This window comes from Passer domesticus, chromosome 19 (genome assembly GCF_036417665.1).
Source record: "Passer domesticus isolate bPasDom1 chromosome 19, bPasDom1.hap1, whole genome shotgun sequence".
NCBI lineage: Eukaryota > Metazoa > Chordata > Aves > Passeriformes > Passeridae > Passer > Passer domesticus.
In genome coordinates this window covers 2,277,854-2,302,637 of record NC_087492.1, presented here as the reverse complement: position 1 = coordinate 2,302,637, position 24,784 = coordinate 2,277,854, and the positions used below count along the sequence as shown (strand labels likewise).

The window sequence follows — 24,784 nt, the reverse complement described above, 5'->3', positions numbered from 1 at the left end:
TCCCCCCCCCTCCCTTTTCCTTCCCCTCCTGTTGCTGACGTTGCCGCTGTCAATCACATCCCCTTACACCGACTCTGGCCCGCTCCGCCCGGCCCGGCCCGCCCGGCCCGGCCCGGCCCCGCGCCCGCCCGACGGTCCGCACCGGGGGGCACCGGCGGGGGCAGCGGCCGCCCGGCTCCCGCGCACCGCACCCGGCCGCGGCCTTCCCCGGCCTGCCTCGGCCCTGCGCCGGGCCTGGCGGCGAGCGGAGCCGCTCGTTGCTCCGGGAGGAGCCCGGGGAGAGGGGACATCCTCGGCACCACCGCCCCCTCACAGCCCCGACAGTCCTGGGGCTCCCCGCTGCCCGCCGTGGAGCCGGGCAAGGCCGGGGCTGCAGCGGAGGGCATAGGCCGCGCTTGGAAGGGCACCCGGCTCGGCGGGACCCCGCGGCGGGAGCCGGGGTAGCCCGGGAGAGGTGATGGGGAAGAGCCGGGATCACGCCTGGAGAGGGGTCCCACCTCAGGAGGGGCCCACAACCCCCCTGGGGTTCCCTGACCCTGCACTGCAACCAAAGCCTCCGTGTCCGCCGGCCTGCGGCCTGCCTTCGGTTGCAGATCTCCCTGAGCGCCCGGGGACGAGGACAGGGCTCTCCCTCCTCTCCAAGTCGCGACAGAGAGCCCTGAGCCTTTCCACAAGGCAGGCAGGAGCTGGGCGGCCACAACAAAGCGACGGCCAGGCCAGGCCGTCAGGGCCGCCCCGAGGTGAGGGCGGCAAGGGAAGCGGCCCCTGACACCAGCCGCTGGAGCTCCCTCACCCTGCGGCACGGGCACCGCCCGCTCGGGGCTCCCACCGCCACGCTAAACCCCCAGATCAGGAGGGGAATCCTTGCGGGAGAGCCCCCGAGTGCTGTCGCGACTCAGAGGGCCGCTCCAGCTCGGCTGTCGCGATTACCAAGCCACACACGCAGAGCCCCGCGGCGCTGCCCTCCCTGCGCTCAGCCGCCCCTCACATCCCAGCCGCGCCCAGGCCGCCGTGCGCTACCCCCTGTACGCAGGCCTGTCGCGACAGCTCCGCCTCTGTGCCCCGCGCTATGTCGCGACAGCACCAGGCTCTGCGCTTCCCCGAGCCCCTGAGCATCCCCTCCGCGCCCTTACCCGAGCCGGGGGTCCCGGGCGGGCGCCGAGGCGCCGCTCGCTCCCGCAGCGCCGGGCTCACAGGGACCCCGCCATGGGCCGGCGGGGCTGCGCGGGGCAGGGGTCTTATCGGGGTTTTCTTGAAAGTGAATTTAAACCCAAACTCACTCCCACCGTCACGTGGTGCCGAAATTGGGAACAGGAGCAGAATAAAAAGTAAAGTGGGGTCAACCTCGTAATGAACCTTTTCCCCACTCCTACCAAAAAAAAAAAAAAAAAAGAAAAAAAAAAGAAAAGAAAAAAAGGAAAGGAGCGAAATAAAATAAATAAATAAAGAAAAAAAAAGGACCCGTGCGGGCCGGGAGATGCGAGGCGAGCGGAACTCGCGGGAGCCAGCGGGATGGGGCAGGTGAGAGCGGGCCCGACAGGGCCGGGGCGTGAGGGGACCCGCGACCGCCCTGTCCCCGCACGGACCGGGCGGCGACGGAGAAGGGGCGAAGGGTGAGGAGCCGTCCCGGCGAGGGGCAGCGAGAGGCCCGGCTCAGCCAGGGCTCCCGCCGCTGACCTGCCCCGCTGGGTTCCCCGCGGCCGCCTCCGAGCCACGGGCCCGGCCCGAGCCCCAGCCCCGCGGCCCTCGCTCGGACCGCTCGGTGCCGCCGCCGGTGCCCAGCCCCGGGCCGGGCTCTCCGGGAGCGGGGAGGCTGCCGAGGGCCGGGCTCCACGGCAAGGTGAATTCTGGTGTGACTCTGCAGCCGGGAGCGGGGGCTCGGCTTTGTCCGGAGGGGTCTCCCTTCAGCCCTTCTTCCCCCCGCAATCGCGGCAAGGGTTCAGCGGGCCGCTGCCTGCACCTTCCCGACCTTAAATGCAGTTTTCCCCCTTGAACAACAACAACAAAAGGGCGGAGGGGCAATCCTAGGTGGGGAGGATTTAATTAAAGCAAATCAAGAGACTCTCAGGCCTCCTTCCAGCCGCATTTCCCGTCGGGGCTGCAGGAGCGGAGGGGTCGGGCCCGTTCCCCGCCGTGCGGGCCCGGTCGAGCCCGGCCGCGCTCGGCTCCCGTGCCCCGAGCCCGGGCAGCACCTGCTGGAACCGGGGTCGGTTCCTCCGGGACTGCACAGATTTCCTCATCCCCCGAGCAGGGGGACGGGGCGGTGAAATGTGCCACCGAGGGGTGAAACGTCCTCCTCGGACGGAGCCCCCGGCTGCGGCAGCTCCGTGCGCTTCCCGAAGGCTGCGGCGATTGACGGCGAGGCGAAAGCAGCCCGACTGTCATCACCCGGCAGATAAACGGCCGGATCCCCGACGGCAGGGTGGCTCCTATTCACGGCTCATCAACGCCGAGCCACGGGAGCGGTGGGAGGAAAAGCCCCGCTCCCAGGGACCAGCGCTCCAAACCACTCATCACTGTCACCGAGCTCGCTCAAGCCTTGGCCCTAAACACCGGCGATTAATAAAAGTTTACTGTCGCTTTTCTCCGGAGTTACGCTCAGTCCGCGGGCCGGGGAAACCCGAGTGGGATCCGTCCCGCGGGATGCTCCAGCGCTCTTCCAGCCGCTGCCCCTTCCCGAGGCTCTTCTTCCCCCGAAGAAAACCTGCTTCTCTTCCCCCCCAGGAAAAGCTGCCGACCACGACGGCGACGAGGGGAGAAGCGAAGCCCGAGCCCGCACCCGACGGCACCGCGCGGCCCCGACGGCGGCGGCTCAGAGCCCCGGGCGAGGCGGGGGAAAGGCAGGATCGAGCCTCGGCCGCGTGGGTTGGCATCGATTTGCTGACTTGAGGGGAAACTCACCGGTTTACACAGCTGAGAAGGGTTTGAATGGATGAGCACTGAGAAAAAGTTGCCGAATTTGGCCAGTAACAAGGCTGGAAGAATGGAAGGCTGATACTGAGTTATGCGTGGACTCGGGAGGAATTACACAGCATCAGAGTCTTGCTTCTAAACAGCGACAGTGCCAAATTTCTAATAACTGTGTAATATGCTTATTTATACCATACAAGGACTTACAAACCTCATTGTGCATAGCAGCTGGGTCATATTTCTTTACCCTTCCATTCCTCAGGCTCTTTTGCCAAGAGACTGGTACCAAACACTTCTAGGCTGAAAGGAAAACACAAAATTTAATCGCAAAGAAACGATGACAAGGAAGCGTGGGTAAGATACGGGCTGACGTGCAGCCCTTTAATCTTAAGCATCTGCCTAAAATAGATGCACGAAGGGGGTATTGGAAATATGGTTTGAAATGCAAGTGATTCTCTGCTTCTAAATCTTCCAGCCCAATTATCCACATGTATTTCCCTGACCTGGGCACGTTTGTAGGTTCTAAGGCTTTGTTTTAAACTGTTAAATAAATATTTTAACGAATGTTTTAAAACGTTGTAAACGAATGTGCTGCTCAGTCTCGCACCAAGCTCCGCTGGAACCGGGTAAATCAAACGAAGAACCATATTCCGATTTGTTTTTAAATATTTGGAGGGGGGTATTTGTTAATTTTATCCCAGAGTACCAAGTGTACTCACCCGTCATAATTTTAAGCAAAGCTATGCAAGATGCAGCCTAGAAATGTTAAACCTGTATCCAGAAATAATTAAACTATGAACGAATATTCATGTATATCGACAGTTTTTGAAAACTTAAATATTTTAGAAATAAAAGCTATCAATTGTGGAATTGGTTTAATTTTTTTAACTGACCATAATTTTGTCCAAATGCTCTAGACTGTTTTTTTTTAATATGTTCACTTTTTTTTTAAGTAGCATCTAAAAAACCAATCATTTCAAATTAATTGCACATTTTTTGAAGGAAAATATTTTACCATGAGTTTGGCAAAGTCTTTGTAAGAATGAATAGTCCAGAGATCACTTCCCTGCTGAGCATCAGGCTGAGATAGTCCCCAGTGGTATTTCCCAGCCAAAGCTCTGATTTAACTTCAAGATTTACATACATTTAAAAAAAAAAAAATTTAAAGCTCCATCTATTTTGCAATAACTTTTTTTTTTATTTTAAGAAAAGAGCCCTAAAGCTACAACATGCTGGAGGATGGGAGCAAAATGGAGCTGGAATGGGAATGATGGTTTAAAAAATAAAAGGAGAACAAAGCCCAGTGCTCAGAGCGTGGTGAATTCTCTGCAGCCTTCCAGCACCACAGCAGCCCCAGCTCTGCTTCCTGCACCCAAACTCTGCCGTGGGCTGGGGTCTGAGCAGGGCGCTGGCATGGGATGGGACAGAAGGGACTCAGGAGTGGGTCAGGGTGGCAGCCAGGTGTGTGCAGGGAGAGGGGACAGCAGCTCCAGGGCAGCTCAGTGCCCTGCAGGGACCTCGGTGTAGCGGGAGGAGGACGCTGGCACCTCCTGGGTGAAGCTGCTCTGGAGCACCTGGGCTGTGGGCAGAAAGGAGAGGCACATCAATCCAGCAAGGGACAGCACTGCAATCTCTTGTCCAATCTCTTCCAACAGGCAGGAAGAAAAGAGGAGAGCCTTGTCTTAAGCCTCGCATCAGAGCAAGAAACTGCCCTAAGGTATTGCAAATGCAGGCCAGTGCCCTGGCAGAGCAATGTTTTGTGGTTCTGCCCAGAGTCCTTGGCATCATCCATCCGTCACCGTGCAGGGATGAGGGACTGGCAGAGCCCTGCCCAAGGTGATTATTCAATTTGTGCTGGGCATGAGGAGGAGGTTATGGCTGTGGGAAATCACTGTCCTCCAGGGTAAACAGAGGGAAATGCTGCTCTGGGTGAGAAATTCCCAGCGTGAGGAATGAAGGCAGCCAGCTGCCAGCTCTGCCTCTGCCCTGGAGCTGGGCACAGACGCTGTCCAAGCCCCCAGAGTGGCACAGTGTGATGATCTGACAGAGCAACCAGGGCCAGTGGGGCCAAAGAATCTTGTTCAAACATCAGAGACCCCTCAGGGGTCAGAACCCCTGAGCCACAGCCTGAACAAGGCAGCAGAGCAAGCCCTCACACCCAGCAGAGCCTGCTGCTCCTTTGGCCAGTCCCTTTCCCCCACGGTGCTGCCCAGAGGGAATCTTTCCTCTTTCTCCCTCATCCAGGGCTGGACCCAGCATGGCAGAGGGTCAAAACAGGGCTCAGCACTGCAGCTATGGGGAGGGAACAGAAAACACCAAGCCAGGAGCAAGCAGGGGCCCTGGGGGATTAAACCCTTGCCAGAGAGCCGTGCATCACCCTCCCAGAGATCAGTCCTGGCCTGAGTCCTGCCTGAATCACCCAGGGCAGGTTTAGGGGTGTGGGGCTTTCAGAGATGGGAAGGCAGCCGGGATTTCAAAGGGCAGAGGGAGCAGCAGGAGCCAGAGAGCAGAGGCACAAACACTCATCCGGATGTGGAGCTGTGGGGAGGAGGCACAACAGGATGGAGGAAGGCGAGGTGAGAGGCAGATGAGAGCAGGGAGGAAGGGACTCTGGGGGTCTGGGGAGCAGCAGGCTGGGGGAAAGGGGCCACTCTGGGGAAGGGTTTTGCTTCAGGGACAGCACACAGCACCAGCCAGCCTCTGGGATGTGGCAGCTTGCTCCCTGCTCAGTCACATCCCTCCCGTGCCTCCGTCCCACTCCCAGGACACTGACGTGAAACACATTCCTTGGGCTGCAGTGGGGCCTGGGACTAATGCTCTTCTCCATTTTGGGGATTTTCCTCCCTGCCCAGGGAGTGGGTTTGCTCTGAAAACAGGGCTCAACCTTAGGGGTGCTGTTTCCCTCCCAGTAAAGGGACAAGAACTGCAAAAAGGCCCCACATTCCCATTCCTGGGGAAGGTTCTCAACAGAAGCAAACAGGAAGGGAAAGGACAGCCAACTGGGATGGGGCCCAGAAGCTGGGAATTTCCTCCTCCTGGGGCATGACTTGCTGTGGGACCCCAAATTTGCTGCAGGTAGAACGAGGGAAACTGGAGAGAGGGGAGGGATGAAATGCTGGAGCAGCATCTGCCCCTGGCTCCAGCAAGGAGAGAAAGGATGGCTGAGATTCATTAAATAAAGAGACAGGAAAACCTTGCTTAAGGAGCTGTCTGGGAAAGGGGCCATTTCAGGCCTGCTGTATACAAGTGCCAGTGATTTGGGGCCAGAACAGACAATTGCTGAAATTTCCTCCAGGCTCCGCTGTGCGAGGAGCTGCTCTCAAGCAAAGAAGTTACAGAAAGTTGTGGGCAGCTTACTGATGCTTTTCTGCTTGGGTTCTGCTTTTCTGCTGGCTCCATCAGAAGGGAAGGGAAAAGATCCCTCAAATTAGGATTTTTTTCTCACACAAAGGCTCAGAGCACTGACCTGGTGGTGCACAGAGGACGAGGCAGCTCCTGCTGGAGGAAGGGCACAAGCGTCTCACCATGCAGTGGGAACAGAGAGAGGGATGGAAAAGGGATTTCATGATCCTCAGGATCAGTCTGCACCTGTCATACACCAACAGGGTGAAATTTGGGAAGAAGCAGGAGCAGTGGGGACAGCAGGAGCTGTTCCCATTGACAATGTTTATATCACTGAACCTCAGCACAGATACAAAGAGTTCAGGTGCTTCTGGCCCCGCCATTCCCTGCTCTGACCTGGCAGCCAGGCAGGGAAGAGGGCAAATTGGGCTCTGCCCCAAACCCCAGCACTGCTGCACCACCAGAGAAGGATCCACGCTGGGATCTCTCACCTTGCCCCAGGTGATGAGGCTGCTGCAGGTCTGGCTGCTTTGGGACACCCTCAAGATCATTCCCCACCTCTTCCACGTGATGTTCATCCATTTCCATGCTGGTGGATGGCTGGAGAATGCTTGCCTGGGTTGGGAACATCAGCCTGAGGAAACCTTGGTCTGTGAGGTCCAGCAGTGGCCATGGAGCCTCAGGGACTGTGGGGACAGAGCCAGCAGCAGGCTGGCTCTGTCCTGATGTCTCTGATCCTGACACAGAAATCAGGAGCTGGGAGGGGTCCATCCCCTCTCTCCTGCTTTGCCATGTTCCTGCTCTGGGTTGAACCTCAGAAGTGTAAAAAATCTGGGTAAGGAATGCTGGTCAGTGCCTTCCACAGCAGCATCCTTCAGCCACAGCACGTTCTCCAGCCAAGGAGAGCCCTGTGGCTTTGCCTCTGTGCTGGTGCCACCAACAAAGTGCAGAAAAGCCCCAGAGCTGGAGATAAATGCCCTGAAGCAGATGAAATCAGCCAGGAACACCTGATCCTCATTCCCACAAGGTTATGGTTAAGGTTGCGAAACGAAGGAAGTGCCGCACTGGCAGGCTGGCAGCAAATCAAAGCAAATGACATTAATTAAAGCAGATGTTAGGAATAGGAAATTAAGCTAAAGCAACATTTCATCTGCAGCGTCTTCTCTGGGCACTTTAGAAAGGGTATAAGTTTACTGTAGAGAAAGAGAAATGAGGAGGCTGGTGCAGAGGATAGATGTGCGGGAAGTTAAAAGAATTAGAGGAGAGTTTTAAAAGCTTTAGACTATACACTCAAGGTCATGTTCACTCTCTGTATTTATTTTGAATTGTGAGTGAGGGGGAAGGCTGACAGTGCTGGCTGGCACTGCAGGAAGACTCAGGCTAGCACGGACCAAGCATCCCTGACAGGGGGGCTCAGCCCCAAAATTGGGACCCTCCACACTCCTCCCTGCGTGGCACTGATGGCACCAGTTTTGCAAAAATAATTTCCCAATTTTGCTGTTCTCAGCTCACTCAGCCCCAGAATTGACCAAAGCTCAGTGCTTTTCTCTGGACAGCTGGGGACAAGGGCACCACTGTCCCCTGCACAGAGGGGAAACTGAGGCACGGCATGATTATCAGATTTGGAGCACTCAGCAAGCACAGGGCTGGGAGCACCGGCCAGAGCTGCACTCCGACCCCGTGAGGAGCCACGAGAAGCCCCTCAGACCCTCTCCCATGGTCCCTCTCTGCTGCTCCCACCCTCGGGGCAGGCAGCGATGCCGCAGTCCCGACCCGTCGGGGGCGTTTCTGGGGCTGCACTGCCGCACCCGTGTCACCCCGGGGCACCCAGCTCTTCCCAGCCAGGGCCACATGCCGCACCGTGCCGGGGCTGGGAGCTGGCACAGCCCGTGGCCACCTCCACGTGTCCCCTGTGCCAGCTCACAGGGTGTGTGTGGGTGGCACCATGTCCCCATGGCAAGGGGGTGACACCCCCGCTGCCCGAGCTGTGACAGATTCTGTGCCAGGAGCTGTGCCATGCTGGGTGCCAGGAGCTGTGCCATGCTGGGTGCCAGGAGCTGTGCCAGGATCTGTACCAGGAGCTGTGCCATGCTGGATGCCAGGAGCTGTGCCGGGAGCTGTGCCAGGAGCTGTGCCATGCTGGATGCCAGGAGTTGTGCCATGCTGGGTGCCAGGAGCTGTGCCAGGATCTGTACCAGGAGTTGTGCCATGCTGGGTGCCAGGAGCTGTGCCAGGATCTGTACCAGGAGCTGTGCCAGCTGGATGCCAGGAGCTGTGCCATGCTGGGTGCCAGGAGCTGTGCCAGCTGGGTGCCAGGATCACGGCAGGCTGTCCCCGTGCTCTCCTCCTCCTCCTCCTCCTCCTCCTCCTCTCCTCCGGGGCAGCGCGGCGCGCACCGGCAGCGAAAGAAGCCGGGCAGCGCCTGTCCCCCGGCGCTCTCCCCGCGCTGCTCCGCTCCCGGAGCGCTGCCGTGTTTCCCCGGAGCCATAAATCGCTGGCCGGGCTCTCCCGGGGCTCTCCCGGGGCTGTCCCCGATGAGTTACGAGGAGCGAGCGGCGCGGCCAGGGCTCCGCTCCAGAGCCCCGCGAGGCAGCGCCGCTCCCTCCTCGCATCCCCTTCCCCTTTCCCCGCTGCCCACGCTGCTGCCCTGGCAGCCTTCACCCCCTGGCACCCCCGCGCTTCCCGTTTTCCCGAGGAGGGCTGGCTGGAGCCGCTGTTTACCCAGGGCGAGCGGGCAGATGGCTTGCTGACAGCTTCAGGAACACCTTGTAGCAGTTGCGGTGATTCCCGAGATCCGTTGCTTCCCATTTCAATTCACACATCATGATTTCTAAACCTCAGCTTGTACCTTCCCAGCAGAGCTCCCCACCTCCATCGTGGCTGCACGGAGTCGCTCCCGGCCCGGGAGTGACGGGGAAGGGGATGCTGTGGCAGCAGCAGCCACCCTGCCACTGCCCCTTCAGTGGCCCTAAACCTGCCAAAGGAAGGGGAACAAGCAGCACAGAGGCTGGAAATTACTTGGAGGATGTAAGCATTTCTTAAGGATGGAGAATTCTTTTTCCATCCCTTTCCCCAGCTGAATAATGGTTGTAAATGTATGGAAAACAGGGAAGTGGGGACTGAGGTGGGCAGGTGGGGTCTCTCCTGCTTTTGGTGTAGAGCATCTCCACTCGGGATGAGTCCCTGCCATCAGCTGCTGGGGAGCAGCATTGTCCCCGCCTGCCCAGCCCCTGGTGCTGTCTGGGAGCAGCTCAGAGAGGCAAAACTGAAGCTGGGATGGAGCCTGGCCATGGTGGCTCCTATAAACAGCATAAATTCAGTCAGCAGGAGGCTCAGATCCAGCTTCCCCACCTGGAATGGCTGCTGGCCCCCGCCTTCCCTTCAGGAATTGTTTCTGGGCCTGGTGGGACCAGAGCTGGTTGTGGGGACCTTTGTGCCCCCTCCAAATTCCCCAAGCAAGTGTGGAGCAGAGCATCCTGCACTTGTGTGCATTCCCTGCCCTCCCCGTGCTGCTGTGGCAGAGCCTTGGCCTCAGGGTGACAAAAGGAATATGTTTTTCCAATTAAAAGAGCCAAATGTGTTTTCCTGCCAGTATTTAGTCCGGCCTAACATGCAATGTCTACATTTTAACCTTGAAGAAGCCTCTGGAGACACTGCAAAATAAATCAATACTAGTCCACGTGCTGGAAAACAGAACCAATAAATAACTTCAGAGCAGCTTTTCTGTTTACCCTGTGAAATTCCCACTCTCGGCCGTGTGCTTCAAAACAGCGTCTCAAAATAAAATAGAAAAGAAAAACAACCCCCTGAACCCTTCATTAGTGGCGCAGCGTGAGGCTCTCCAGCCAGGCAGAGCTGGTTTCAGATTGCAGGTGCAGGGCCAATTCTCCACTGACCTCTGGGCTGGGATTTGGGATTGAGGTTGCCTGTGCAATGCTTTAAAAATATTAAATAAAAACGTGGGGAAAAAGAATATATATACACACCTTGTATGGTTTCTTATGGCATGGAAGGTGCTGGAGGAAACAAGCAGCTGGGTTCTTGGGTAGGATATCCCAGCCTGGTTCCTGAGCCTGATCCCAGCTCCAGCTGCTGCAGCCGGGATTCCTTGAGCCCATCCCACCATGGGGACCTGCACCCCGTGCTTTTTACCTGCTGTCATTGCTGTGTCCCCAAATGATGAGGGATAACCTCAACCTTCTCCCTCTGCTCTTCCAGATCCCCAGGTTTGGGGCCAGTCAGGGATTCACCAGCTCTTCCTCCTTTCTGACAACAATAAACGTGTCTTTAGCATGAAATCAGATTTACAGGAGCAATTAAAAGGCATTTTCCTGCATCCTGCTGAGGAAAGGCCTCATGTGGGAGCCAGGCGGGGCTGCAGGACAGTGCAGGGACACACAGGGCAGCTGGGGACCCCCAATGGCACCAGCAGTGACACGGACACACAGCGGGGTCAGGACACACAGGGACACCCCCTGCTCAGGGCACAGCGACCCCATGCTGCCCTGGGATGGACAGACGGACACTCAGAGCTCCAGGGAGGGTGGCAGGAGGCAGGTCCAGCTCCTCAGGCCCCACCAAGCTCAGCAGGGATGTTCCACAGGGACGAATCCAAGCGATTCCTCTCCCATCCCTCCCTTTGTGCTCGCCTCCCCGCTGTTGTCAGCATGAATTACGCAGGACAGCTCTGCCAGTCACACCCTTGGCGGCTGGAAAAACACCCGGAGAGCAACAATCAGCAGGGCTGAGCCTCACACACGCCCTGCCAGGACAGTCTGGGGCTGGGGGGACCTGCTGGAGAAGCATCCAGGTGAACCAACCCCAGGATGGGTTTTACGTGGTGGTTCAAGAATTAAATCCGTGCTGTCCATCCCCTGCTCCTGCTGCATGGGATGTGCTCCCTCTGGGCTGGGCTCTGCCCTTAAAGCACTGACCACACCCCAGGAACTGCAAATCTCCTTCCCTGAGAGCTAGCAGGGAGGAGCAGGAACAGGAGTTCACAATTTTGGGAAAATCAGGCAGCCATTTACAGCTTCTCACTGGCCTGGCCGGTTTTGAGAGCAGCTCCCTTTTCACTGAGGCACTGGAAGTGTCTGAGCTCTCAGGGGGCAGCAGGCTTGGTATCAATCCCAAAAAGCTTCAGGCTCCAAAGCATCCACCAGGAGAAGGTGGTGAAATCACAGCACTGCACCCACCTGCACAGATTTATCCCCAAAGCCAAGGCCAGCAGGGTGTCAGGCACCTGCTGGAGCACAGAGCAGGAGGAGACATTCCCACCACGAGGGCAAAAGTGGGAAAACTTCAGGTTCTTGCATCCTGCAGCGACCACAGCAGAGGATCTGTGTGGGGAGGGTTGAGCCTTGCTTTGGGCAGTCTCTGTGCCATGCAGCAGCTCCAGGAGTTCTGTGGGAGATGGGATGGAGGCAGCGTTGGCTTTTTATAGCTGGACACCACGAGGGAAATGCAGGGGGAAAGGGACGCACGAAGCTGCAGCTCATACAAGTAAACACTAAATGCATCCCAGGCTGCAGCTCACACACTCACATCCCTGTCCTGCTTGGGTGCCCCTGCCCCGGCTCCTGGTGGCACCACTGCCACCCCTCTGCCACCCTCTCTGTCCTGGACAATGAGGGGAGAGAGCACGACCTTGCAGGGTGTGTGTCACACTCCTCACTGGCTGTGAAAACCTGCTGTGGGTATAAACTGGGCAGATTTAGCGACTGTAGGGCCTTCTGTTCTTCCATATATCTCTGGACCATTTCCCCACCCCTTAAATGCTTCACATTATTTATTACATTTCATTTAACCCCAGCCACGTCCTCCAAATAAAATTTATTTTGCAGCTGTCATTCAGGTTTACTCCGGCCTTAACCTCGTAATCCTATTGATTCCCTCATTATTCTCAGAGTGGGGATTGATTTCATGCCTTCTGTGCTATGGAGAAGCCTTTGCTCATTAATCTCACACACATTTACAAACAGTCCATCCTGCTCATTCATTATTTTCTCCTTCCCTGACTCACGAGGTTCTCAGCTTGTCTGCTTTGCCTCCTGATTTTGGGGTGTGGATGGAGAGGGAATATAATGCTTGTCCTGAAGGGCATCCCCCTGCATCCTCACAGCCTGGATCTCCATGCCCAGAGGGTGATGGGCTCCCGTGCAGGGAATCTCCAGAAAATCCCCCAGATCCCTGCTCTGCATCACCTCTGGGACATGCCCCAGGTCTGCATTAAACCACTGAAACCACAGAAAAAGCAGGGAACCAGAACAAATCCAGCTCAGGAAGGTCTCCAGATGAACACCCTGCCCTCACCCAGCAGCACCCACAGCCAGGCCACGCTGCCCAGGACCCTGCAGGGGCACTGCACAGGTGCCAGCAGTGCCTGCTGCTGGGCTTTGTGGTGCACACACGTGTGCACGCCTCCAGACACACCAGAGGTGTTTTTGTGGGGTGTGATCAATCATCCTGAGCATTTCATAGAGCCCCATCCCTGAGCACAGCACTGTACAGTGTGTGGAGGAAGACATGACCCCTGTCATGGAGGCTTAGAATAAAAAATAGGCAGACACTGTAGTTCAGACACGTAATAAATCCCCCAGAAGGGCCAATCTCAAATATTCCAGCTCTTTCTCCCTCTCCCTCCATAATATATAATTGTCTTTGCTGGATCAATACAGAGGGGCTTTGTGGAAGGAGCAGGTTTTAAGGGAAGATTAATGTAGTGAATTATATATGCAGCTAGGAAGAATTCTAATATCCAACTTCCAGGAGGAGAAGGAAGGTCTGGGGGATCAAATCCTCCTTGCAGGGTGGGGACACAGTGCCTGGTGGTGCAGGCAGCCTGTGGGATGGTGGCAGGAGCCTTCCTGAAGGGGATGGATGGATGGATGGATGGATGGATGGATGGATGGATGGATGGATGGATGGATGGATGGATGGGGATAAACCAGAGTGCCTGGGCTGCACCCCTCAGCCCCACTGGGCTTTGGGGCAGGTTTTGTCCCACCACAGCTGCCCACGGGGCTGTGCACCACCTCATCCTCCAGACACAGCCAACAGGCAGCAGGGATGCTTGTCTCTGGGATATTTGTCACAGGGATATTTGCCACTGGGATACTTGTCACAGTTTGCCACTGGGATATTTGCCACTGGCATATTTGCCTCTAAACAGCCATTATTTTTCCACAGCAAAGCCCTGTGATCATTTCTGGGCGCACAGACACCCCCCTCAGGGTGCTCAGAGCACCCTGCAGAGGAATGTCCCCAGTCCCATGAACGTGCAGCCAGGCTGAGCCCTGGCTCTGTGAGCAGCCCGGGCCTGGCTGAGCCTCACCAGCAAGGTGTGCATCCCGGGGAGCACAGGGCTATCATATGGAATAAATTTAAGTGAATCAAGTTTTGATTAAATGCCATAAACGTGATTGATTTGGTTACATACCCTCTCCATGACGGTCTGTTTAATTTATTTTTTCATTCTGAGAAGGGATGTTGCATTGATCCCAAACATTAGCTTTGACTGCCACCATAAATTCCCATTTTAGGGCGACCTGCAGCAGCCTTATTAATATTTTTACACTTACCCAGCAGTTGCCAGGGTTAACCCTTCCACAACGTGCCCAAAGTGTGCAGTGCTGTGGGGGCAGAGGGGTGACCTCAATGAGAACCAGGGGCTGCAGGAGCAGGGGAAAGTCACCTGCCTTAATGCCACCACTCCAAACCCTCCTGAACCTGCTCTCTGGACCCCTCAGGACCAGGGGGATCAGCACAAACCCTGAGGCAGCACCTCCACAAGGCATTTGGCAATGAAATTGTGCCCATGGCATGTCCAGAGTGGGCTGTTTGCTCTCTGAGATCCCACAAAACCCAGCACACCTCTCACCCTGCCAGCCTCTGGACCAACACTTCCACACATTTCCTCACTGCAGCTTCTATATCTTTGTTTTTATCAAGGGTGGGGGAAAAAAACCTGCCCAAATATATTTTTTTATATTACTAATAAATTGGAAGAATGCTTTATGTTTTCAATATATTTTCAATTTACTGCCATGGTCAGTATCTTGGTTGCTATGTGTATTTTATAAGCAACATCAATGATAACCAGATTTAGCTGTTGGTTTCTCCATAAATACTGTGTTATCCACCAAAAGTGATCTCTGGGAACACAGTGTCATTAAAAAGAATGCTGAAAATCATCAGGGAAACACCAAAAGCAAAAAAAGAATAAATCACTTCCAAGCACATCTTGGAGATACTGGAATTTCTGAGGGTTTGTTTGGAAGATAAGCTGATTTTTAACACATATTTTGGACAGATCCTGCAATCCCAGTGTCCACAAAACCCTCAAGTAACACGTGAGCTCACTGCAGGCTCCCCTGCCCAAAGCAGAAAGGGTTTCTTGCACCCAAGACAGTGACAAAAGACACTTGGAGCCTGCCCAGCTCTCACCCCTGGCAGGTGGGACTCTGACAGCACAGAGTCCTCAATATCATTCCTGTCTCTTTTGTGGTTCTGTATCGTTCCTTTCACAGAATCCCAGGAGGGTTTGGCTTGGAAAGGACCTCCAAGATCATCTCACTCCACCTCCCACCATCCCAGGCTGCTCCAAGGCTCTGAAGAGCTGAGCAGCACAAGCACGTGAGGGTATCTCTGAATACTGAATTCTTCAGCAGAAACATTTCTGCTGTCCTCCCTCCAACCCAATTAAGCTGTATTTAATTGCAAAGCACATCCCCCCAGTTTTCATATCAGCTCTGGTGGCTCACAGTGAGGAGTCAGGTGCAGCAAGGACTTCACTTAGGATTAAAATTCATTTAAGATTAAAACTTTTACCTGCAAGAGCCCAGCCCAAGAAGGAGGTGAGCCAATGGAGGGACCTGACCTCAAGGAGCCAAGCTGGAAAATGTTGCTGTGTCCAGGCTGGGCTTTGTGCAGGAGCAGGAGCAAAAAATGAAGGAGCCGCCTTCCTTCTGCTGGAGGAGAGCAGCACAAATTCACCCAAATTCACCCAAACTCACCCAAACCCACCCATCCCCTTCAGGCCAATTTTAGCCTCGTTGCAGGCAGATTTCTCACTCAGCTCAGCTCTGTTTTATGAGCTGGACAGTTTGTTCTCACCGAAGTCAAGTCCATCTTTCCAGGGTGCTCTGGAGTCTGGCAGGTCAAGGGAAAACTTCCAAATCTCTCAGCAAATGACCCAGCACAGCCTGAACCACCACGGCACTTCAATGCCAACAGTGCCCAGCTCTCCCCAGCCAACACCTGCTGTGGGGTTGTATTTAATTAGTGAATTAATGAATTAATGAATTTAATTAATGAATTAATGAATGCTCTGTGGTAAATTCACAAATTATGAATGACAAACTTCCCAGGACCCTGCAAATATCACACAGGAGATAAATCATCACATCACCAGCTGCACAGGGGGGGTGGGGATGGGTGCTGGCACCCTGTGAGTCCAGTGAACCTCGTGCTACAGCCCTGGAAACACAAAAATCTACACAAAGCCGTGGCAGCATGAGGGGTTTGTCTCCCTTCACTCTTGGCAGAAGGCAGAAAAACCTCAGCTCAACAGCAGCAGAGCATTTTCCCATGGTATTCTGCCTTTCTTGCTTTGAAAAGGAAAAAAAAGGAATTATTTAAAAGTTTCATAGCCTCTTTTCATCTAATATTTAACGTGCAAGAGTTTCTGCATGCCCAGGTTAGGTAAACACTAGAGAAGATTGTTTATAGAAATTATATACAGAGCGGTGCTGGTTTAATTTATCAAAAAAGGTTTTGTTGAAATGAATTCATTTTACAGTGAAACCCACTTAAACCTGTTGAAGGAGTGACCCTGTGGCAGTGAACCTGTTTGTGCCTCACCCCAGGGTGAGGCACACCATAGAATCTTCCAGAATAAATATCCCCTGCTCCCCCAGAGCGTGGGACAGGGCTGGCACAAACTGTGCCAAGGACAGGGATGCCAGGCCCCACTGGGCATGGGGGATGTGCCCTTGGACCCCACAGGGGAATCTGGCCACCACTGCAGTGGTTTAATGCTGCATGCACCCCTCTCGTGGGAGCTGGGAGCAGGGGTGGCTGTGGGGTTCTAGGGATGCAGTGCTGCAGGGGAAATGCAGGGGAAATGCAGGGAAATGCAGGGAAATGCAGGGGAAGTGCAGGGCAAATTCAGGGGAAATTCAGGGGAAATGCAGGGGAAACACTGGGGAAATTCAGGGGAAATGCAGGGGAAATGCAGGATAAATTCCGGGGAAATGTAGGGGGAATGCGGGAGAAATTCTGGGGAAATGCAGAGGAAATGCAGGATGGGGAAATGCAGGATGGAGAAATGCAGGGGAAATGCAGGGGAAAGGCAAGAGAAATTCAGAGCAGATGCAGGAGAAATGCAGGGGAAATGCAAGAGAAATTTAGGGGAGATGTAGGAGAAATGCGGGGAAAATGCAGGAGAAATGTAGTGGGAATGCAGAGGAAATGCAGGACAGGGAAATGCAGGGGAAATGCAAGAGAAATTCAGAGGAGATGCAGGGGAAATGCAGGAGAAATGCGAGGGAAATGCAGGAAAAACGCAGGGAAAATGCAGGATAAATACCGGGGAAATGCAGGGGGAATACAGGAGAAATTCTGGGGAAGTGCAGGGGAAATGCAGGACGGGGAAATGCAGGTTGGAGAAATGCAGGGGAAACACAGGGAAAACACAGGAGAGATTCAGAAGAAGTGCAGGGGAAATGCAGGAGAAATGCAGGGGAAACACAGAGGAAACCAGGGGAAGTGCAGGGGAAATGCAAGAGAAATTCAGAGGAGATGCAGGAGAAATGCAGGGGAAATGCGGGGAAAATGCAGGGGAAATGCGGGGAAAATGCAGGAGAAATGCAGTGGGAGTGCAGGGGAAATGCAGGACAGAGAAATGCAGGGGAAATGCAAGAGAAATTCAGAGGAGATGCGGGGGAAATGCAGGAGAAATGCAGCTCTAGCAGGGATGAGGGATGGGGAAAACCCTCCAGCTGTGCCTGCCCCTCAGCTTCACCCGCCACTGCTGCTCTGCCATGGATCGATTGCTATTGCTATTGATCACTGCCCTTATCAGGCTCTTGTTTTGGGAAATTAACAGAAACAACCCAGTAGCCGTTCTTCCCTGCCCGAAATGTCCTGCGGAGCGGGCAGAGGCGGAATCTCTGCTCTCGCCTCCCCTCTGCTGGCTCCGGCAGCACTCGGCTCACGGCTGCCTCTGCTCCTCTCTTTTTTAAAACTTCAACTCGGGGAGGACAAACCAGGGCTGCAGAGCAGAGGGGGAAAAGCCCACCAGCATCCCTCCCTCATGGCACAGGTCAGATTAACAGGGAGAAATTAATGCTAAACAGGGGTTTAAGGGAGATGAAATGCTTTGGGAATGAGCAGATGCATTAATTTGCAGCGTGTGGCTTTAAGAGTTAATCTCAGTCCGGGAAGAACATTTCGTTCATTCATCCATTGAGAGCATGGCCAGGTACAGGGCTTTGTGCACTTCCCACAGTCTGGCCTAAAGGTATTTATAGTCTGGAGCTGGGGGAAAGAAAACAGAGAAAAAAAGGGAGGGATAAGGGAAACTGTGCTTTGGAAGCAGTCTATGCAAAATCCACCAAGGCAGAATTGTCTCGTTAACAGAGGGAGCAATTTGAAATTATATAGGAAAGGTGGATAAAACCTGGAAAGCATAAGAGCCAGCTCTGATTTCAAAGTCCGTGGGAGCATTCCAAGGCAGAGCTTTAAAATTAGAAACAGCATGCAAAGGTACTTTTCCATTGAAATGTCATGTTTTCCTTGAAAAGAGCTTTTTCCATCTCGGGAACGCGTTTTGTCACCGAGCAAAGTGCACTTCTCCCACCAGACCTGCTGAGGCAAAAACTCTGGGAGAAAATGGAGAATCACATCTGGGGGCTGGCAAACAAATGAAAGCCAAGGAGAGAAGAGGCTGGGCAGGACATTTCCATCAGGGAGCTCTGCAGCTCCTCCTGGGCTCCTGGCACCTCTTGGCCCCTCTGCTCTCTGTTTGTTTTCTGCCTGGAGCCAAATTCAGGTGCTGCCCTCAGCTTCTGCCCAGAGCACCAGGCGGGGTGAAGTCACTTGTGCGTGGTCCAGGAAGGAGCAGATCCCATTCCCAGCTGTCATTTGGGTGCAGGAGAACCCCAGGCAATGGTCCTTCTGTGGTGGGGGTGATCCACCAGCACCCTCTGAGCTGTGACAGCCACAGGCTGATGGCTTGATGGCCAGCTCAGTGACAGCTCTGCTGGACATTGCTGTTTCCAGGTGGCCCAAGTGCCAAACCCCACAAACACACTCTGTGGGAGCCCCTTGTGTCCCTCCAGCACTGGGTAAGTGACAGTGGTGTCACCAACCACCCCACTCGTGCTCATCCCCAGCCACACCACAGAGAGCTGCAGCAAAGTGGGAATGTAAAAAGGAGATGTAAAACCCCGAAATTCAGCAAAGTGGGAATGTAAAAAGGAGATGCAAAACCCCAAAATCCAGCAAAGTGGGAATGTAAAAAGAAGATGCAAAACCCCGAAATTCAGCAAAGTGGGAATGTAAAAAGGAGATGCAAAACTCCAAGAGGTGCCTGGCTTAGCAGAGACCCACTGCAAGGCTGAGCTCAGCAGCGGGACAGGAAGGGTCTGGAGGAGGAGCCCCTGAACCGTGAACCCCACAAAAAGCCTGCTCCAGAGCAGCCACGAGCACACGGAGGGAGCAGGCTGGCAGAGCAGGGAGGTGATGGAGGCAGCCCCTGCACATGTCACAGCTCCTGTCGTGGCTGTGTCACAGCCCCTGTCCGTGTCACAGCCCCTTTCCATGTCACAGCCCCTGCCCCTGTCGCAGCCCCTGCTCCTGTCACAGCCCCTGCCCGTGTCGCGGCCCCTGTCCGTGTCACAGCCCCTGTGGTGCCCCTGTCACAGCCCCTGCCCGTGTCACAGCCCCTGTGGTGCCCATGTCGCAGCCCCTGTCATGTCACACTCCCTGCCGTGCCAGTGTCGCAGCCCCTGCCCATGTCACAGCCCCTGCCCGTGTCACAGCCCCTGTGGTGCCCATGTCGCAGCCCCTGCCCATGTCACAGCTCCTGTCCGTGTCGCAGCCCCTGCCGTGCCCGTGTCACAGCTCCTGCTCCTGTCACAGCCCCTGTGGTGCCCATGTCACAGCCCCTGCCCATGTCGCAGCCCCTGCCCGTGTCACAGCCCCTGACCCTGTCACAGCCCCTGTGGTGCCCATGTCGCAGCCCCTGTCATGTCACAGCCCCTGTCCATGTCGCAGCCCCTGTCATGTCGCAGCCCGGGGCCGGCCCCGGCCGCACAGCCAGCCCCGCTTTGAAGCCGTGCCGAGGCTGGCGGCAGCGCGGGGCTGGAAGAAGATGGTTTTTAAACTGGGAGCGAGATGAAAAGAGCCGGCAGCGATGGGAAGGGCGGCTGCGGGGCTGAGCTGCTTTCTCATGCTCGCTTCCCCCGGGCTGCCCCGCCACAGACCGAGTCCCTGGGGACCCGAGCCCCCTGCTTTCTCAAGCCCTGCTGCCTGCCCCGCTCCTTTCTGCTCACATCTCTCCTCTGCCAGGAGGTGAAGCAGCAGCAGAGATGTAAAAAGCAATTTTTTTATCATTAAGAGTCCTGTGTTGTTTCCTGCCAGGAGCCCAAGCCTGGTCCTGCAGCAGCAGCCGAGGTGCTGCCGTGGTTCTGGAACAAGGGAAACTCCTGTGCTGCTTCCTGGAGAGATCTGGGAGGAGAAATGGGAGACTGGAGGGTGGCACTGCCCAGGAGTGGGCAGCATTCAGCAGGCATGCACAGGAGAAAATGAATTCCTTTTCCCAAAGCATTCCAGGCGAAATCTACTATTCCCATGTTTTCTGAGCACTGATCACCTCCTCCACTACACCCCTAATGGAACATGCTATAAAATCGTGCCCAGACAGCCCCATTCCCCACGGTGCCAGGGCACCAGGCAGCCCAGAGCAAGAGCCAAGGGAAAGCAGAGCTGTCTGAGGCACATCAGAGCACAGAAATCACCCCGTGCCTGTTGCTCAACAGGGGGGACACCCCTGGGCATCATCAGCTGCATCATTGCTCCAACAGAGCAGCCAAAACTTTAAATCAGGTTTAAAATACCCAAGGACCTTGAATGGCTTTTTACCTATTAGATTCCTGCTCTCCTGTGCATTAGGTGTAATGGAAATGGTTCTGAGAAAAGCAAACCCAGAACGCCACGGCTCCTTCTTCTTGGAAAGAATTTCATTGCTCCTCGCCTGCACAGAACCCCTGTGAGGGGCATTAGGAGCACAGGAGGCCAGGAGAAGCACGGATCTAATGAGATTTGTGCTAATTCATGTGATTGTTTATAAGAACCATGCTGCTCTAAGCCCTTTAAGCCACTCTGGCTGGCCAGGACTATCCCAGCCCCGGGCTGCTCCTGGCCGTGCACCTTCCAGAGCCTGAGGTTTGCTCAGAGCAGCTGGGCACACATTTTTCCTGGGAGAACACAGAGAAATCTTTGCCATTTCTCCTAAGCAGAGCCCTCAGTGCACTCTCAGGAAAACAAATCTCCCTGTGTGTTGCTGAGGATGCCCTCCCTGCCCAGCGCCAGTCTCTGATTCACGAGCTGCACCCTGTGAGCTCTGCAGTGCAGCAGGGACAGCAAAGCAGGAGCAGCCCCAGGCCTTTCCTGCACCCTGCAGCTGCCAATCACCACCTCTGGGCTCCTCACTGGGTTCCCCATCAACGATTCCCAGTACCAAGTGGGTGTTGAAGGGACAAACCCTCCCAGTAACTCTCTCCCTGATCCCACAAACTTGGAGCTGCTCAGAATTTCCTCCCACCACCCTGCTGGAACAAACTGTTGCTGTGTGTTCCCTTCTCATTTTCTTCGTTCCTTTCCTCGGTTGAAGATTTTCTGAGCCTTCCTCTCTTCCCCCAGCCAAGCACGAGGTTACCCCAGCAATCAGCCCCGTGGTGCCAAAGAGTCTGCACCGACCTCAGCCCCGGCCCTGGGGGAGCCAGACACAAAGAGGGGTCTTTAATCTCAGATGTGCTGGCTGATAATCTGCTCTGCAGTTTGCAGATAGGGCAGTCTGGGCTCTCCCAGGCTCCAGGGACACCAGGGAGGGCAGGGGGAGGCAGGACCACGTCCAGGCCTTGAGCTGCTTCGTGCTTCCAAGCCACCCACAGCTCGTGTGGCCACCAAGGCACCCGGACGTGATCCTGTGCCCCCAGAAGTGGGAGTTTTGGCCTTGGATTTGTGTAGCAGTCACTTGGGAAATTACAAACAGCCCTTTCCCGTTCCAGAAGGATCACAAGCAGTGGGGGGAGTCTCAGAGTGATTTGCAGAGGGGAGCAGTGAGATGGAGGGGTGGGATCCCCCTCCCAGTCCTGAAATGGGGTCCCAGCAGAGCACCCCAGGCCACAGGCTGAGTGTGTGAGCTGCCAAAGCCATTTTGTGCCACAAGGAGCCCCACTGGGCTATCCCAGGGTCAGGGTCCCTCCAGCCATCCCTGCCTGGGGTCCTGGTGAAGCCAAATCCAGGGCTCCCCGTGGTGGGGGGCTGGCTTGGCTGCTCATGCCCTGCCCCACGCTTGACCAAGACCAGGCACAACACCCCCCAGCCACCCCAGTGAGAGGGACTCCTCCTTTTTGATAATCCCAAAAGCAGGAAAGCATCCCCCTGTCCACGTGGGACAGGAGCCTCCCCCCAGCCAGGGAGGGAGCAGAGCATCCCCTCTGCCCAGCTCTCCCAGCATTTCATGCAGGCAAAGGGCTCAGACAGCCAGAGGGATGCTCTGTGCTTTAAAACAACAGGGGAAAGCCAAAACAAGCCAGCTGGAACAAAATCCCTGCAAACGCTCCCTCTCGTGGAGGCTGGCTGCTCTCCTTGCTGGCTGCCAGACCAGGAAAGGTCCCAAAACTGTCCCCAGGATGTTCCATGTGGGAACAAAGGGGGCTGGGGACACCCTCCCCTCGCAGCATCCTCAGGGTGCCCAGTGGGATCTCTGGAGTGAGCAGGACACAGCAGGAATGGGGTGGGGTAAGCTCGGAGCTGGGGGCACGTCTGAGTCCATCACTGAGGATCCTGGGTGCCTTTGGGGCTTTTTCAGCCAAATTTCTGCCCCTTCTCCCTGCTGGGGGCAGAGGGAAACCCCAGGAATTCCTGTTGGCATCGGCCTTGGCTGAGGCCCACATGGAATTAGCCTCTTTTAAAGCCATTTTGAGGGTGTCCCCAAGGCCTGGAAGGGGAGGACAGCTCGAGCTGGCCCAGGGACAGCAGCACTGCAGTGTCTCCAGCAGCTCATTATTTCCCAGCCTGGGGAATTATTTCCCAAAAGTCTTTAACTGATTCCCTCCAGCCACACAGGATTTTTGCACTGACAACACCTTTCTGCTGGGAACCCAGCCAGGATCTCCACAAGGTCATTTTGCAAAGACAATTAGGTAGTCCCTCGACAGCGCTGTCTCATTTTAATTAGATCTTATTTCCAAAGAATTACTGAGCGTGCCAGGCCCAGGGCTGGAGGCAAGGGCCATTTACAGGAATCAATGGGAAGCAAAGGACAGATGTACCTGTGCTCCCAGCAATGCCAAGGGGAGAGGAGCAGCCTTTCCTGCATGATTTCATCCATTAATTCCCCAGGCAATGGAAGACCTTCCGTGCAGAACACACAGCATCTCTGCTTCCAGCTGCTTGGAGGGGCTCGGAGTGAGTATTCCCTGCATTCCAAGGGGCTCTGGAGGTGCAGTGGGTGCGTTTTTGGCAGAACCCATAAAGGTGGAGAATGATCCAGCCAGGTCCTCGACAATCCACCTGACAGCTGCTCAATGGACACATGAACAGAAAAAGGGAACAGCACCCACACAAACGCCCCAGAAAGGTGCAACATGGCCGTGCGGGCGGCAGGACAGATGGACAGATGGACGGGAGGGCGGGCACAACGGGGGGTTCCTGCCAGAGATCCCCCACTCCTGCGGGCTGCAGGAACCCAAACCCCGGACATCACTGACAGTGCTGCTCATATGCTCTGCTGCCTCCGGGGAACCCTCTGAGGACCCCCAAGACATTCTAGGACCCCGGGGACCCTCTGGGGACTCCTTGGGACCCTCTGGGGACACCCGGGACCCTCTGGGGACCCTCTAGGACCCCCCGGGACCCTTTGGGGACCCTCTAGGACCCCCCGGGACCCTCTAGAACCTCCGAGACCCTTTGGGGACCCTCTAGGACCCCCCGGGACCCCCGGCCCGGCCGCGCCCCCGGGGCCGCCCCTCGGCGCGGAGCCGCTGCGCCACCTGGCGGCCGAGCCCGGCACAGCGCCGGCATTCCCGGTTTGGGGCCGGGGAAAACCGGGATTGGGATTGGGATTAGATTTGGGTTTGGGTTTGGGCTTAGATTTGGGTTTAGGTTTGGGTTTGGGCTTAGATTTGGGTTTAGATTTGGGTTTAGGTTTGGGTTTGGGTTTGGGCTTGGGTTTAGGTTTGGGTTTTCTGCCGCCTCCCAGCCAAGCGGTGCCGCTCCCGTGCCGCTGGCCCGGGCTGGGGGCGGTGTTTCCCCCCGCAGCAGAGCAGCGGAGGGGGCGGCCGGGCTCCCCCCACCGGGAGCCTCGCTCATCCCGTCGGATGTCCCGAGCGGAGCCTCCTCCCTTCCCGGCGCGGCTCCGAGGAAGGCTTGGGAACGGCCCGGGCGGGCGCCGGGGGGCGACGGACCCGGCTGTGCCTCGCCATCACCCGCCGCTGTAAACAACCGGAATAAACCGAGAGCCTCCCCTTTCCCCTTTCCCATCCTGCCCGAAGAGCAAGGACGGAGCAAACGGTGCCTGCGGCTAAGAACCGGCTCCGTATCAAAATAAACAGCTGCTTTTTCACTGATAATGCCTTTGCCCCCCCTCCCCTCCGCCCCCCAGACACCCACACGGATCAAAGCGGCTCTGGGAACCTTGTGGCAGCGAACAGCCTGGCCGGCTGCTCCTTCCCACAGCCCCGGCCCGGGACAGGACCGTGCCCCGCGCGGGGAACGGGCCAGAACCGGAGGAGCGGGGCTAAGAAACCTTTGAGATGGGGGTGCCAGCGGGAAGGACCCAGGCAGAGGGTCCTGGGGCTCAGACAAGGGGGATTCTCACCGGCTGGGCTCACACCGGGGCTCCCCGCTCAGCCCCATCGCTCCCGTCCGGCCGCAGGTGCGGAGCCGCGGCCGCGCATCCCGCCCCGGGCGCGCAGGTGGCGGGCAGGTCCGGCCGGGACCGGGGCCGGCGGTGGCAGAACCGGCTGTGGAGAGCCCGCCGGGGCCCCGCCGCTGCCCTCTGCCCATTGATCCGCCATCGGGAGCCGCAGGCACAGCGGCGGCCCCGCGGCTGATTTGGGGCTCCGGGGCCGTGCCCGCGGCCGCGCCCCCTGCGCTCCGCGGGGAGCGGGGCCCTAATTGGGAGCGGGGCTCTAATTGGGAGCTCGGCCCGCTCCGCTTTGTCCCGGGTGCGGAGGCAGCGCGGCGCCAGCCCGACAGAAGGAGCTGCCGCCCCACCGCCCACCCGCGCCCGTTCCGTCCG

General features: G+C 56.4%; 2 long non-coding RNA genes across 2 annotated transcripts; both read right to left on the bottom strand.

Moving 5' to 3' along the window:
- Positions 1 to 2,851: 2,851 nt before the first annotated feature.
- On the bottom strand, positions 2,852 to 7,933 carry LOC135283732 (uncharacterized). The gene is made up of 3 exons (XR_010349385.1): positions 6,744 to 7,933; positions 6,377 to 6,498; positions 2,852 to 3,210 (listed from the first exon to the last, which is right to left on the bottom strand). It is a non-coding gene; the product is annotated as an uncharacterized LOC135283732 (long non-coding RNA).
- A 3,520-nt stretch (positions 7,934 to 11,453) lies between these two features.
- LOC135283783 (uncharacterized) lies at positions 11,454 to 16,055 on the bottom strand. Its single transcript, XR_010349419.1, has 3 exons — positions 15,367 to 16,055; positions 15,082 to 15,221; positions 11,454 to 11,655 (listed from the first exon to the last, which is right to left on the bottom strand). It is a non-coding gene; the product is annotated as an uncharacterized LOC135283783 (long non-coding RNA).
- Between the last annotated feature and the right edge of the window lie 8,729 nt (positions 16,056 to 24,784).